The 14,396-nt window shown below is 41.5% G+C and overlaps 1 protein-coding gene across 4 annotated transcripts in view; it reads left to right on the top strand.

Annotated features, from left to right (window-relative positions):
* The first annotated feature begins 897 nt into the window (after positions 1-897).
* The window catches only part of SEMA5B (semaphorin 5B), a 201,764-nt gene continuing 188,265 nt past the window's right edge, over positions 898-14,396 (top strand). For all 4 annotated transcript variants that reach the window (XM_069861435.1, XM_069861434.1, XM_069861436.1 and 1 more), the window contains exons 1-2: positions 898-1,111; positions 10,160-10,220. The gene's annotated coding sequence lies outside the window, so the exon portion shown is untranslated. The remainder of the gene's footprint in view (positions 1,112-10,159; positions 10,221-14,396) is intronic.

Below are 14,396 nucleotides of genomic sequence, written 5' to 3'. Positions count from 1 at the left end.
AGTGCTGTGCCTGAGTAGTTCACAGAGGAATTTAGCACTTTGATTTTTAAAATGCAGTGCCAAACATGTGGAGAGAACTGCGTAGCTTGATTAGAATGGAGCCTGTGCAACGATGGGAGGCATATTTTCAGCAAAAATTACTATGAGAAGAAACGATGACTTAGGAAACCGATTGCAATTAAAATTGTAACTGACTTGATACTGGAGATGGATAACCACTAGCTTTGGATATTTGCAGGCTATTCATAAACTCAGAAAGTAAGTGTTTTCTGAGAGCAGAGATATGGAGGAAAGATGGCTTTATGTTTAAGATTCTACACTGGGACTCAGAAAACTGACATCAGTTCTTTTCCTGGCTGCCTCACCAGATGCCTCTGTAGTCTTGGGGATGATTACAAACTTTTTACCATATGTTTATGCTGCATCTAGTGATCTGGAGCCCTCATTTTCGTTGAGCTTCATGAAATTGTAGCCTACCAAATAATATTTACTCATTAGACTCTACCAGAAAGTAAACAAATGATCTTTGGAAAATTAAACTGAGTCACGTTTACACGGGGTAGGGATTCTGTGTCCTGGTCAGTGATGGATGAAAAGGAGGGCCTTGGGAGATGATGACTATATCAGACTCAATGCTCAGACCAGACATGGGGTCATTTAAATTGTTTCAGAAAACGTAAGGAGGGAGAAGGGAGAAGGGGAGGTAATGCTGACTTTGAAGGCTATAAGCTGTTTTCTCAAGATCTTTGTCACGTAACTCAGGGAAGAGGAAGGACTTGACAGAAGTAGAGGGCGCCTTCCTCAAAGAGGATTTTATAACAATGTTATTGTATCAGCCAAATGCAGGCACACTTATTTTTTAATGAAGTAAAAAAAATTTTTTTTTTTTAGATAAATCATCACAAACAACCTTATGAGAAAATAGAAGGAAGAAGGCCAAACAGGCATGCCAGAGAAGGAAGTGTGCAGTCCAAGGGGTTCAGAGAAGACTGCAGTAGGACTGTGTCTGAGAGGGAGTATTTACATCACTAATTCTTGACGGGTTTACCTTCTGGGACTCCGACCTTGGACTGCTGCGGGGATATTTGTCTCGAATTTGGCCTCTGGGCTGGTGAGTTAGTGATGGAGTGACATACATCTCTGTTGTGCTGAAATATGATGTTTTCAGATTGCTCATCATGAGAGGTTTTAGTCTCTGATCAGTCTGTTTCTCCTGTTGCAATGATGAGAGGCTGTGTCAAGTAGCTAAAACACAAAACTGGGAGCTGGAAGACTTGGCCTCTGTTTCTGAGGCTGCCACAGCCTATTTGTGATTTTGGACAAGGCAAAGAATGACAGATGTTTGATGTAGCATTTTCCAAATGGCTTAGAGTTCTTTTAACTATGCTGTCATTGGACTCAATGGGACTTTCTCCTTTGATTTTGTTGGGAGCAAGGATGTTATATTTCAGACTGTGTCTGAAGTATGTAGGTTTCCGTAATCATTTGGATAAAATAATTGTGTCTGCTGCAGTGCAGGGAACTGATACAACATTTGCAGATGCTGTTTAGTGGGTGGGGGAAGCACAGTTTGACTAAAAAGGTAGGTCACATTCAGGCCCTAGTTATACTAGTTCAAAATTAACATCGTTGGTGTGTTTAGCAAGAATTCATTGCTACACAAGAACTACTTCACAATCGCTCAGTATAGGTACATGTGATGCAGTATGGGCAGGGAAATGGTGAGGGAAAATTTATTAGTTTGGTCCTAGAACATATCCCAGACTCAGTAAATAGCATTGCAAGGGGTTAGCTTTGTAATATTGCTTTTCCACTCTAGCATTACAAGAAGATGCTGTTTACAGATTGTGCTCAGTTTGTGCTCTCTGAAACTAGAAAAAGTTTCCACTTAGGAAAGACTGGAGCTTCTCTTTGGGAAATAGAAAAGCATTTTTAACTCCCTTATGGGAAATCAGTTTTTTTATTTTGACAGAAATATAAAATGTTTCTCTCTGGTTTTGTACAGTGATCGACCCAACACAGAGTTTGCCAGAATAACAAATCTCATCTGGAGATTCATTTCCCTTTGGGCTGCCTGCAAGTAGATACGGGTCCACACAAAGTTGTTCCAGGGGAAGTGGCGGTATTGATCCTGTAGGCAGCTCCCAGCCTGGAAGTCCTCTGAAAACCAGGAGGCGTGAATTTAATCAGGTGGTGCCATTTGCAGAGAACAGTCTGCAGAAAGGTGCTCAGTCAGCCCCAGAAGTCCCAGATACATTGCGTATTTGCAGGCTGGTATACTTGAGCTTAGGTTCGGTCATCTCACAAGGGAGGACAGGACCATATGGCCTAATCCTGAAACTGGAAAGAGATAGACATCCAGAGGGACGAAGTACCACTGTGCCTAGAGAAAAAGGAACAGTTGTGTGCTCCTTATTCTCTGGAGGCTTGCTCAGACAAATCCAACCTGTACTGTGGGCAGTCTAGAGAGTGAGGAATGTTGGCTTAGTGAGAATTGCTTGACTACTTACTGGGGATCATAGAAGCCCTGTGAGTTTGATCTTAAAATCTGCTTGGGCTTCAAGTACTTTGGTTTATAGCATGGCTGCTGCAAGCTTGGGGTTGCTGCCCTGGAGCCGTCAGTGCTGTAAAAACACAGATCCTGTTAGTTGTTTCTCTGATGTCTTGCACCGTGAGCTGTCGGGGAGCCATGCAGGAGCCTGATAGAGACCAACAAGAGAAGCTCAGTCCCCTTGCACCTCTCTTTTTGAGAAACATTGAAACCAAAAGACTGGACACATCAATGTTGAGAAAACAAGAAGAGAGTTATGTTGGGAATTTCTTAGCAGGCCTACTCACTCCATTCTGGGTCTGGTTTAGAAACAATTATGGAGTGAACTTTGCTCAATGGGTTTTACTTCTCTGATCTTTATTGCCCAGAATGGTGCTCAGCAGCTGTACTCTCTGGAGGAGAAAAGGCATTTTCTTTGACTAAAGATGCTTGCAATTATTTCCTGTCTCCCCTTCAACTCTTTTCATATTCATATTTTCAATGCTAATGAGAATCATGACTGTATGCCAAAAAGATCCTCTGTCCCTTAAAACTTCTCTTAGAATAGCCAAAGACAAGAAAAAGTAATGAACTAAAGCTTCCTCCGAGTCTTTGACTCATCCAATCACCTAAATTAATCAGTGTTAAAGAAAAGTGTGCAGCTTGGTGCAACTACCCAGCATTCCTTGTCTGGCTGCATGACTTAACGTTGCTTCATCTGGGCATCACAGCGTGCATATGGTGTGGGATTACGCTCTGTCCTCAGGTGCCTCCCCCACTTACACTGTGTAATCAAACTGATTTCAGGATGAATGTCGGCTACAATGGAAAACAATTTCCAAGCAGCTGTAGGTTTAATTTAGGCCTTCTAGCACCAAATTCTTATCTCCAGCATGAATCCACTGAAGGAAAGAGTTTATTTAGGTGCACACCTGTTGAAAGTAGAATGTAGACATAAATGTCTTCAAGCAGTATCCTGGGCCCTGCCTCAGAGATCTTCCGTGTGTGTGTGTGTATATATGTGTGTGTGTATATATATATGCCTTTGGTGACAGCTTTAAATTAATAGTCATGGCTGCACATGGAATGAGCAGGAATGAAAATATTTCCCATCTCCAAGATGGTCTTGGTAGAAACATCACATGCAATGGGGATTAGTGTTCAGGAAGATCTGGCCCATAAGTTGGAGCTCCTCCCTTCCCCCAGCTATGCCACTGGCTTGCTGTAAAACCCTTTGCAAATCACTTACCTTCTCTTGAGGTTTGGTTTTGCTTTTGTACAGCGGGAACAATGATTCCTTTCAGCTCTGCCTCCGCTGCAGTGATTGAGCGGGGCTAACAAGCAGTAATGCAGTCTTCAGAGAGCAGTAGCACTGAAGCTCCTCTAGCGAGTTTTTTGTACTAGGAGAAGAATGGATCCTTAAAATATTTAATCAACAATCTCTGGGTATATATATACCCCACTTCTGCATTAAATACTCTTAGTCATTTAGCGCTCAATTATGTCTTTCCCTCTTTTGTTTATCTCATGTTCTCATCAACAGGAGCTTTACTTTAGGTCATGATAAAGCTTTTTAACCATTCATTTACTGGCTATAGTCATTAGGAAATCTTCTGCATACTGTTTTGCTTTTATTTGTGACCCCATTCTCACTTCCTGAACTATCTTGACTTTTTTTAAAGGGAAGCAATAACGAATTTCCATGCCGGCTATACCTTGTAAAAAGATTATCTCTATTTATTCTTTTTGTAAAGTTTTCAGAAGGGAAGGCGCTGTCCCAATGCACAGAAGCAATTTTTCTTTTCAGTGGATCCTGTGACTCAAATCTAAACCTTTGCTCTCAGAGGGGCACTTTTCAAATGTTTACTTACTTCTTGATTCCTGATAGGCAGTCTGGAAAAAAAAAAACAGATGAGGTGTTGCTCCTGAAAGTTATACTGCTTTATATTGTTTGAAAGGCAGAGATTGGACTGATTTGTCTAGCAGCTTGCTTTTTTTCAGCTTGGGGAAAGACTGTCTTTGTAGCTCAGACTTTTATCAACAGTCCAGTAAAAGTGTTTTATATACATGCATAAAAAATCATACAACATTTATATAAAGCCTTTCATCTTGATGTCTCCAAAGTAGTTGACAAATTTGTCAAGTAATTTGTCATCTACTTTCCTCAAAAGTTATCTCTTACTCCAGCATAAAAATTGAGCTGTGTCTGTGCTGAATGAAATTATTCTTGCTGCTAATAGGTTTTTAAAGTAATCAGCAGACTTGAAATGCATGCATTACAAAATTTTAATCTAAGAACTTCAGAAACTTTTCCCTGGTCTTCTAAGGAGATTTAATTAAGCATGAAGCCACCCTCTTGTTCTAGTGAGGCCAGAGGGGGAACTGGTGTGTATGGCGTGCTGAGCAGGAGGTGATCAGCACTGTGTATGTGCTGTGGGTAACTGGGGGAATAAAAAAGACAAATAATACAACACCAGGGTCTTAAAAAGATCCCCTTTTGACAGTCATTTGGTGATAAATTCTTATTCTGTGGCACAGCTTGAACACATTGTTGTGCATGGGCAAAAACTGCATGGGGATGTCTGCTCTGCTCTGGGACACCCATAACCCACCCCAGCCTTGGAGAGGAGCCTCTGTGCTAAGAGTGGATTGTCTTCCCAGGTCTGGTGATGTTCCTCATAGCAATTTGCCCTTTACCTTGCTGGTGACACCATCACCTTCCATGGCCAGTAATTCCAAATGAACCTTATGTATGAACAGGGTTTGCCTCTTCCAGAAGGGCTCTGCATTCACACATCCCACATACATACACACGCTGCTTCTATAAGGCTTCATCTGAGGATTGTTTTTGCTGCTGAATCTTTCCCTGTGCAAACTGTTGGCTACCTCGTGAGCAAATGCATTGCTAGGTGACTAAGGGTTTCACGATCGGATCCATAGCACGAGTGTGTTAATGGAGTCGAGTGCTATTTGTTGGCTCCAGTGTATTTCACTGCACCCTTGGCGCATTCATGCTTCCTGTACGAAAATTGGCTGAAGGAGTCAGAACTGCAAGACATCATCCCAAATTCCAGCTGGGATGCGTAACTTGGCTACAAGGCCGTCTCATCTCTTTGCCCCCCCTTAGCGACTTCCCATGTTAAATAGTTTCTCAGGACTCAAAGGGGAAGGGAAAGATAATCTCCATGCCAATGATTCTACTAAGTAGAAAAGTTGCATAAATAAATTAGCCACGATTGATAATAAGAGATTGTCACTTGTCTCACTTGCCTGGAAGTTGTAGCTTGCTGAAATGACAGTCCTTGTCTTGCTATTGGGGGTTTAGGATGCCGAGAGTGAATGCAGGGGGTAGGGATTTATTTTACATATATTTTCAGTTTGAAAAAAAAAAAAGTGTGATTTATTTTCTTTTGCTGCAGCCTGCTCCTAATTTTCAGTTTACGCTAATAGCTGTGGGAACAGCAGTTCGTATTGCCATATACATTAGCTATTAACACTGTGTCTGGTTTGACAGTACATCTCTCTTAATTTTTTTTTTATTCCCTTGTGATTATAAAATATGTATCAGCCTTCCTTTATAATCTCCTTTGGCATGTCCAGTTTGTTAATTTGTGTCTTTCTTTTCTCCTTTGGAATTTCATTTTCTAACATCATGTGCTTAACCAGAAGAAACAAAGCAAGTCTATTAAAACTTTCTTTTATATATCTATTTTTTTTTAAATTAGGAATATGGTTGATTTCATATTTAATGGAATGATTTCTCCAGGAGCCTCTAACAGATTTTTACCCCAAAATGTTTGCTTCATTGATATTTTAATTGCTATAATAATCAGCATTCTGAATAAGAGGTCTTTCCCATAGCTCAGTAAATCCATACTGGCTGAGTAAAGCATGTCTGTGATTTATGTGCAGATAAACAGCTTTGGATCCTATCCAATCACTTCATCAGTTTTAATTCGGCTGCCTAATCAGTGGCAAACTGGAGGGTTATTTTTTGTTGTTTTTTTTGCTTTGTGTTGCTTTTAACAGAGTGGGGGGTGTTAATATTAGGGTTTGGCATGTTCCCCAGAATGGCACAGATAGTTCCCCATTTCTCATCGTGTTCGTGTCAAAGTCAGCTCTAACTTTCAGAAAGAGTTTATAAGAAGGGGTTGAGGTGCCAAGACCTGCCTTGGGGCTTTCATTGGTATCTAAGGTACCATACAGATATGCAGCCTGAACAAGTTTGCTGTTATCTCATGTTTTATAAAGGACATCCCTCAGATTCCTGAGAAGAGCGGAAAGGCTCACATAGAAGCAGATTTTATTTCCTGTGTGTGTTTAGGGGTTGATATCTTCAAAATTATTTTCACAGCGACCATGTTTCTACTGTTGCTGTTTCTTAACAGACATAATGACTTCGATGTGGTCCAGGAGGTGGAGGTGACTGGTGCCTGTGGGATGCAGCTGCTTAGGGGTAGGAGCAGCGTAGCCCACTCTCACCTTTGCAACTCCAGCCTGTAGGTTGCTGTTACGTGTCAGCTGTATGCACAATGTATGTAAAAAGGCCAGGGTAGTCCAGATGACCCCAGACTGAGAGTCTTCTAACTTAAGGCCCATGACCAGAGTTCCTGACCTCATTTTTGTCTACAATGACCCAAGAAAATGCTTGTTAAGGTTAAAATACCAGACCATTTACATTATCATCTATTAGCACCATGTGTCCAGAGGTGAAATTGTCTCTGATTTATAAGCAGCCTCTGAAGGATTATGGAGAACAACCCCATTTTGGTCATCAGATCTAGGGCAAGCAGTACCATCTGTAATAATAAAGCTTACCTAAAGAGCTTAGCATGGTATGAGTAGTAAACCATGACTGTGTGTCTCTGAACCTTGTCAGCTGTCCTGGCTGCCCTTCACTTCAGCGTGGAACTGTGCCTGGCCACTGGGAGCCTGCAAAAGATGTTAGTAGCTGTCTTCTGTATCTATTTTTTCCTGTTTCATAGCAGCCCTTGCTATGTAAGCAACGAGCAGGCTTGGGGAAGCTGTGCTAGGCTGCATGGCCCCCACTGTTTAGGTGACAGGTTAATTCAGAAGGAGAAGACAATGGCATTGCTACCGCATCTCATTAAAGGTTTACATCATAACCAAAATGACACATGCCACCTTTTTTTCTGTTTTGGATTAGAACCCCACAGCTCTGTGTTTCACTATTACCAAGAAGAATCCCAATAAGAGCTGCTAAATCCAAACTTTTTGGCTCAGCATTAATTCCTTACACACACCCATTGCTGTAGGGGCTTTAAATAGAGCTTTGAATCATCGTAAAATTCAGAGAATTAGGCTGGGCTGGAGGGAAGGGCAGTAGATTGTGTTTGTGGCATTTTGGGATCAGTTTGCAGTGCAGATGTATGCATCCCAAGGGACCTTGGGTGAGGTACTTTATCCATCTGCCGTGCTGGGTTTTTTATAGCTTGCAAAAGGGCAATAACACCTCCCTGGCTTAGACTGGGGATGATGGAAGCCCATTAATGAAGAGAAGACATTCAGATTCCTTGGTGGTTCTGGTACAGCTCCACCTCTGCTACAGCAGTCATCAGGCTTTTTACCGACAGTGCTCAAAGATTTTTCACACACGTTTATGAGCATTCTTTTACTCTTGTACACGGTCAGAGGAAGGCAGTGTGGCTTTCCTGGGGTTGAAGCAGTTGATAACCAGGTGGCAGTCATGTCTTTGCCAGCAGAAGCCATACACCAGAGCTCAGCTGACAGCCCTAGAGGCAGGACCACAGCCTCAGGGGGAGCAGAGGTACCTGCTTTCTGCTGCTCCACAAAGGCTGTGAGCCAGCTGTTGTGCTAGTCCCCAGGATTTTTGCCTCAGGATGGGCAGTTTATTCTTTTAATTGTGGAATTCCTTGCTTTTGGCTAAGACAGCATGGATTTGGAGGAGTGTTTAGACAGTTAGGCAGTGTGAAGACCAAAAATCCTTCCAGTGATCAAACTCAAGATTTTGTGGCTTACTTTCTAGAGAAGATGAGCAGTCCTGGAGGTTTGAGCTTACAGGTGCGTCTTATTCTCTTACAACCTGGCCTTCTGGGCTCCAAGCTGCCTTGTGGGATATCACCAAAAAAGCATTTTCACCGTTTTCATTTTAAAGAGCAAGAGTCGACTGGCAGTGAAGATTGAGTCCATTTGTCAGGTGCTCTGTCACCCCTGGTTCCCTTGGGTTTCCTACCTTCAAGATTCAGCCGTGGCAGAACTGCTGCAGAAATTTTCCCAACTTCACCCCTTTTCTATGATTTCTTCCACAAGGGAAGACTGACAGGAGAAGGAAGGAAATGTGAGAATCTGTATGCATGTTGGTCTTAAAATTTTGAAAGAAGGCACTGTGGGGGCATTTTCTGGGTTATGGAAATGTGATGAATGAGGCTTCTTGTACAAAACAATTGCTTCAGTCCTCTCAGTAAACTGGGTAACTGATTCCTCTGCTGCTGCAGTTTGCTTCTTTCAGATGTTGCTACATTTGTTATGACTTTTTCTTTATTCTTTTTAATTTTTATTTTCCTTTTTACCTCTCCCTTTCCTTTTTCTTTTCCTGTTTCACACTATTTTGAAGCCATTTTTTCAAGGAAGAATTACCAGGGTGATGAGAGATATGCCTGTGGCTAGAGGCTGATGGCCCGTCCCTTAGTGTGGCACCTTAACCCATGGGAGCCCTCTGGCATGGTACAAGGTTTTGGCAGCTCAGATTTTTGTTTCCCCGGGGGGAAAAAAAAAAAAAATCTTTTTAGCATCTCCTTTCCTTGTCTATGATGCATGTGCTTTTTCTCAAGAGTGCAGCAAGGAAAATCCCATCTGGTTTGTGTATGCTCAGACACTGCTCTAATGGAAGCCATGTAAATAACTATGCTACTCCGAGCGTTTGAAAAAAGAGGGATATGGGCTTGCAGCTAGCATGTAGCTGTCTGCCCTGATGGGTGTGCTGCGAGACCTGGGCCAAAGCACATCGGTTCCATTCACACGTCTTCATCTGATTACAGCTCCTGGATTGACTTGAACAGTTTAAACAGGTCTTTACTAAGCTGCATCTGACTGCATTTGTGACTAGTTCTGCTGGCAGAATGGAGGATGCAATGAACTCTGGCAGGGGTGAATGACAAGGCAGGGTGATTGGTGATGGGGACAGGAATGTCCCCAAGCAGAGCGCTGCAGTGAGGAATAATATGCGTGTTTACAGCCTACAGTTCTCACTGGCGCAAATCTGCCGCTTGGAAATTCCTTGTCTCTTCTGTGAGGATGAAGAATTCAGGATTGTGAAAAGTTCAGGCAGGGCTGCACAGTTTCTAAGTTAGATTCAGTGAGTTAATATATTTGTTGTTTCTACAAACATTTGCTGCTAGCAAATCAGCAGGCTAGGATATTTGCAGAAAGCAAACATGAGGAAAAAAGACTGCAGCTGAAGCAAGTTTTGAAGCAACATTCAGATGAGCGTTAAGGGAATTTTTTCACTGTTTTGTGGTTAGACTTAAATAGTATGGGTTTTTTTGTCAATAAATAATGCAAAAATTTGATGTTAAATTCCCTTCTCCATTGGAGAGAAGATGTAGTTAGGAATATCCTCTGACAAATCTCTCTCTGGTATTTCCACAGGTTACTAAGGATTTTACCTGGAGCATGACTTCAAATATGACACTTCAGTAATGCAGAGGCTGTAAGTAAATAATATAATGTTCTTTAACAGCTGTGTTTACACTCTTTCCAGAGCTTTGCTAGAACTCACCTTTGCTAGACTTTACCTTGAAATGAGCTTGCAAGGAAGTGACTGGAAGATGACACGATTCTAAAGTGGAACAAGCCATTTTAGACACTGCTTTATCAGCTTCTTCTCTCATTTAAGAACTCCAATAATGGTTGCTTAATCTGCAGAAGGAAAGACAAAGACATCTGTCAATACTGCAGGAAATACCACAAGCAGACAAAAATAGAAATACCTCATTAGTGTAGATGAGCAGTGACTAAAATGTAATGATACATTACCAAAAGCTGGCATGCAGTTGGTTCCCAAGCACAGAACAAAGGCCAAGAACCTCATTTTGCTTATGATAACACTAATTAAATAGGCCTACTAAAATCTGAATGAATAAACCTGCTGCCCTGGTCATGTATTTATTGGCTTTTGGTAACTTGGTATCAGAGTTGGGTATCTGAAGAGCCTTATCTCAGAGGCAAGCTTTTGTGCAATTCCTGGTTGTGAATGCTTGAAAAAAAATACAGTTTCCTTCTCTTCCTCAACTTCTCCAATCTTTTTCTACGGTAAATTAGCGAGCTGTTAATTTTGGTAGCTCTTTTCTGAATTCTGCATTGTTTTTCTTAATCAATTCTCTCAGATCTGCTCAATCTCTATTTAATGCAGTCAGCTACTCAACATCCAAACCTTTTGTAATAAGTAGAGTGCTAATTTTTCCTTTTATTTCAATTGTAGTTGATGGCTTTCGTCAGGTGTTATCATATAACTCAATCATCTGCCATTGGAATTTGTAATTTAATCAATAAAGGAGGGCATTTTTCTCAAGGACATCAAAAGAGAAAGAGCTCAAGGTAAAGGCACAGTGAAAAGAAGGTGAAGAATAAAAAAAGTGCTAGGAACCGTGGTTTGCACTTAATAGCTGCACACCCTGGTGGCTATATCTGCCTGGCAAACAACAAGGAAAAGAGATACCACTATTTTAGAGTTAATTAATCTAGTGATAACACCTAGACATTCATCTTGCAAAATCTAGAAGGGAAAATCATGGATGTTACTTGAGCTGCTGTGACCAGTACTTTGTATGAACTCCACCAGGCAGAATGGTGTTAGCAACCCTGTACCTGAGCAGTAGTGTTCACAGCAGCAGTTTGATATCAAGACAAACACCAGGAGATGAAGATCTGTACTATACCAGATCCTCCAACCTTTCTGTTCTCATGCCTTTGTTGCATCGCTGTTGCTTTGGACAAGGGCAGAGGGAGGAGTAGCCACAGCATCAGGCCGTTCATGCTCACTGAACAGCTCAAGGCTTTGCAGCACAGGGATCCCCCTGGCCTCAGTAAAAAGGGGCTGTGGCCTGTGTACCTGACCTGTCCCCTCCCTCTGTGTTTGCTTCTGCTGGCCCAAAGGAGGGAGTGGTACTGTGGTGGCTTGGTAGGATGAGGGGATGGCTGTTCATTACCAGCACTGAGACCTGTCTTGGTTTCATGCCCTGGCCAATATAAGAAGTGCCCTAAAGAACATCTCTGCCATGCTGCAGAAGTGATTTTTTTTCCCAGGGATGAAAGTTTATTTTGCTCTCAGCCTTTGGAAGGCAACATGCCTTTTTCACACTGCGAAGCAGCTTTTAGCAAGGCCTGGGAGGGAGATTGAATGTGTCGCTGGAGAAGTACTTGGTCACAGCTGGGAATCTTGGCTTCTTGACTTCAGAGAGGGATTGCCTGGAAAGATCTCAAATATCAGGTTTTGCTGTTAAATTGCTGATAAGTATTATGGTCTCAACTTGGCAAGGTCCACAGAACTCAAGATGAAAGGTATCAAAATTATTAGTTCGGGTAATATTAAGATCTAAAATTACAATAAATCATTTTGTCTTCAAGTGACGTCAAAATGCTGTTGTTCTTCTGTCCCTCGCAAAGCCCTGCTGCTAGCATTGTAGCTGCATGTCCTGTGAATGAAATGTTGAGGCAGCCATTGAAACATGCACCTTGGGGAATTTTCAGAACATGTTTTTTAAGTGAAGCAGGCACATTGCTAGCAATAGGCTTAAGAATACAATATTTTAGAGAATTTTTAGCATGCATGTGTGGCATTTGTATCAAAGGTTTTAGTACTCCCTTTGAGTTCTTCTCCAGATTGAGTAAACAGATATTTAGAAGGTCTTTAGGTGCTTATTTTCAACCTATGTTGGCAAACATTTCCTGCATTATTTCATAAGACAATAACACAATCAATGGATGGACTCTACAGTGACTAATCTTAAACATCCCCTCTCCCCAAACACTACAGCAGAATCTATTGCTTAATTGTGATAGAAAATTACCTTAAGATTTGTTAGCTGAACTTCATGAACTGGAGAATGCCTGGACAATGTTGCATTGAAATGTCTTGGTGCTAATTTCTCGGCAATTCTGCCTTCCGGCAGTCTTCTTGAGTTCAAGTCCTGCTCCTGTTTTGCCCAGCTGTACCAGAAAGTTTTGGATGAGGGCTGCGTGAAGTGTGCCAATCAGATGGCAACAAAATCTACAAAACTGCAGCTGGCCAACTTCTGACAAATCTCTCCCTCTTCCCTTGGAAAATATCATAGAAGCCTTTCCTCGTATGAGCAATGTTGTAAATATTGGTTAATCTTTTTTCATGAACCTATGTTTAAGTCTATTCCCCAACCTTTCAACGGTGCCAAAGGATTACCAAACATGCACCATATGATTGCTTATGATCCTTGCTTCCTTCTGGTGCACACCAAATAGTGTCATCAAAATCAGTGCTGTTTTGCCTGTGGTGTTTGGCCAAATATGAGAGCAGAATTTCTCCTACAGAGTAGCTTAATGTGCTGTATTTGAAGACTGACTTTTTGGAGCAACCAGACTTAGACTGGCCAAAGCGATCAGTGTTTTGCCCTGCCAGGCAGCCTGGGGAACCGAGCTGTAAGAAGTGAAAAGCTTCTGATGAGAACTGAGGTTGAAAGCATTTCTCGGGGTTGATTTAGCTCTCAAGAGCTCAGTGCTTTGTGGAAGTGGAGCATCCTCAGAAATAAGCAATGGCACATGCAGGCTTCCCCTCTGTCCTGCCCATAACTGCGACCTCCTCTTTTCACCTAGAAGGGAGAAAATAAGTAATTATACTTTACTTCCACTTTTTAGTGATACTTTACACAAAATCCCTACAACAAAGCAGAATAACTGGAGGGCTGAGAACCATGCATGTGTATAATATGTCCACAAATATTTACATGTATGTTCATTAATTCCCCTTCTCCCCAATAACCCTTGCTTTTAAGCTGCTAAACCATTTTGAAACACACTGAATCACCTATTTTAATGATTCCACACAGATTAGATATTTGGAAAAATGAAAAAAAAAAAAAAAGAACGTTGCAGCCACTTTTAGCTCATCTCTTAAAGGACGTTGGGTTTTTTCTTCCCCTGTTTTTCAATTCAACAGGCTGCAGAAGGACTGGGTGTCATTTAGCTATTAAAGATTTTTGTTTTCTTGATCATTGTGAAGTAGCATCATTAACACAGGCAAATTACCATGCTTCACTGTGCTGTGTCCATGGTACATTAGAGGCCCTTTCCCATTGGTAAAGCTGGGTCTATTCTTCTGTAAGATGAGGGGCCCATTGGCAATTCTTTGGCAAGTGAGACAGAGGGACTATTTAATGAGAAGGAGAGTGGTCTAGTAAGGGGGACAAAGTTGAACATGACAAGTGCAGGGAAAGATAGCATAAGGTTGATTCATAAATTACTGCATAATTGGGCCAAAATATCCATTTTCACAGGGCCAGGGAAGAAGAAGGCTGCAGTTTTGGGGTAAATGAGCAACATGATTTTTCCAAAGTGCATTTTAGAAAAGTCAAGCACTCTATTCGATTTCTCTTTGCCATACCAAGTGCTGTGCTTTCAGACTAATGGAAACTTGTTTGTATTGCTTAATTTTCTTTTTTGAAATGGCATATTGGCTTTTGGTAAGAAATTGGACTTATGCTTGCATATGTCTGGATTTTTCAAATAGGTTTTTAGTTTAATAAGATGAAACCAATTAACCAGAAAAGTCATTGCCAATGGATTTTACAAGTACATAAAAATATATTGCTTTTTCTTGAAACATTTCATCACCCTTTTAAATGTTGCGTTTTCT

The sequence above is a fragment of the Phaenicophaeus curvirostris genome, chromosome 7, assembly GCF_032191515.1.
Source record: "Phaenicophaeus curvirostris isolate KB17595 chromosome 7, BPBGC_Pcur_1.0, whole genome shotgun sequence".
NCBI lineage: Eukaryota > Metazoa > Chordata > Aves > Cuculiformes > Cuculidae > Phaenicophaeus > Phaenicophaeus curvirostris.
Note: the sequence above shows the minus strand (reverse complement) of the source record. Positions and strands in the feature narration are given on the sequence as shown.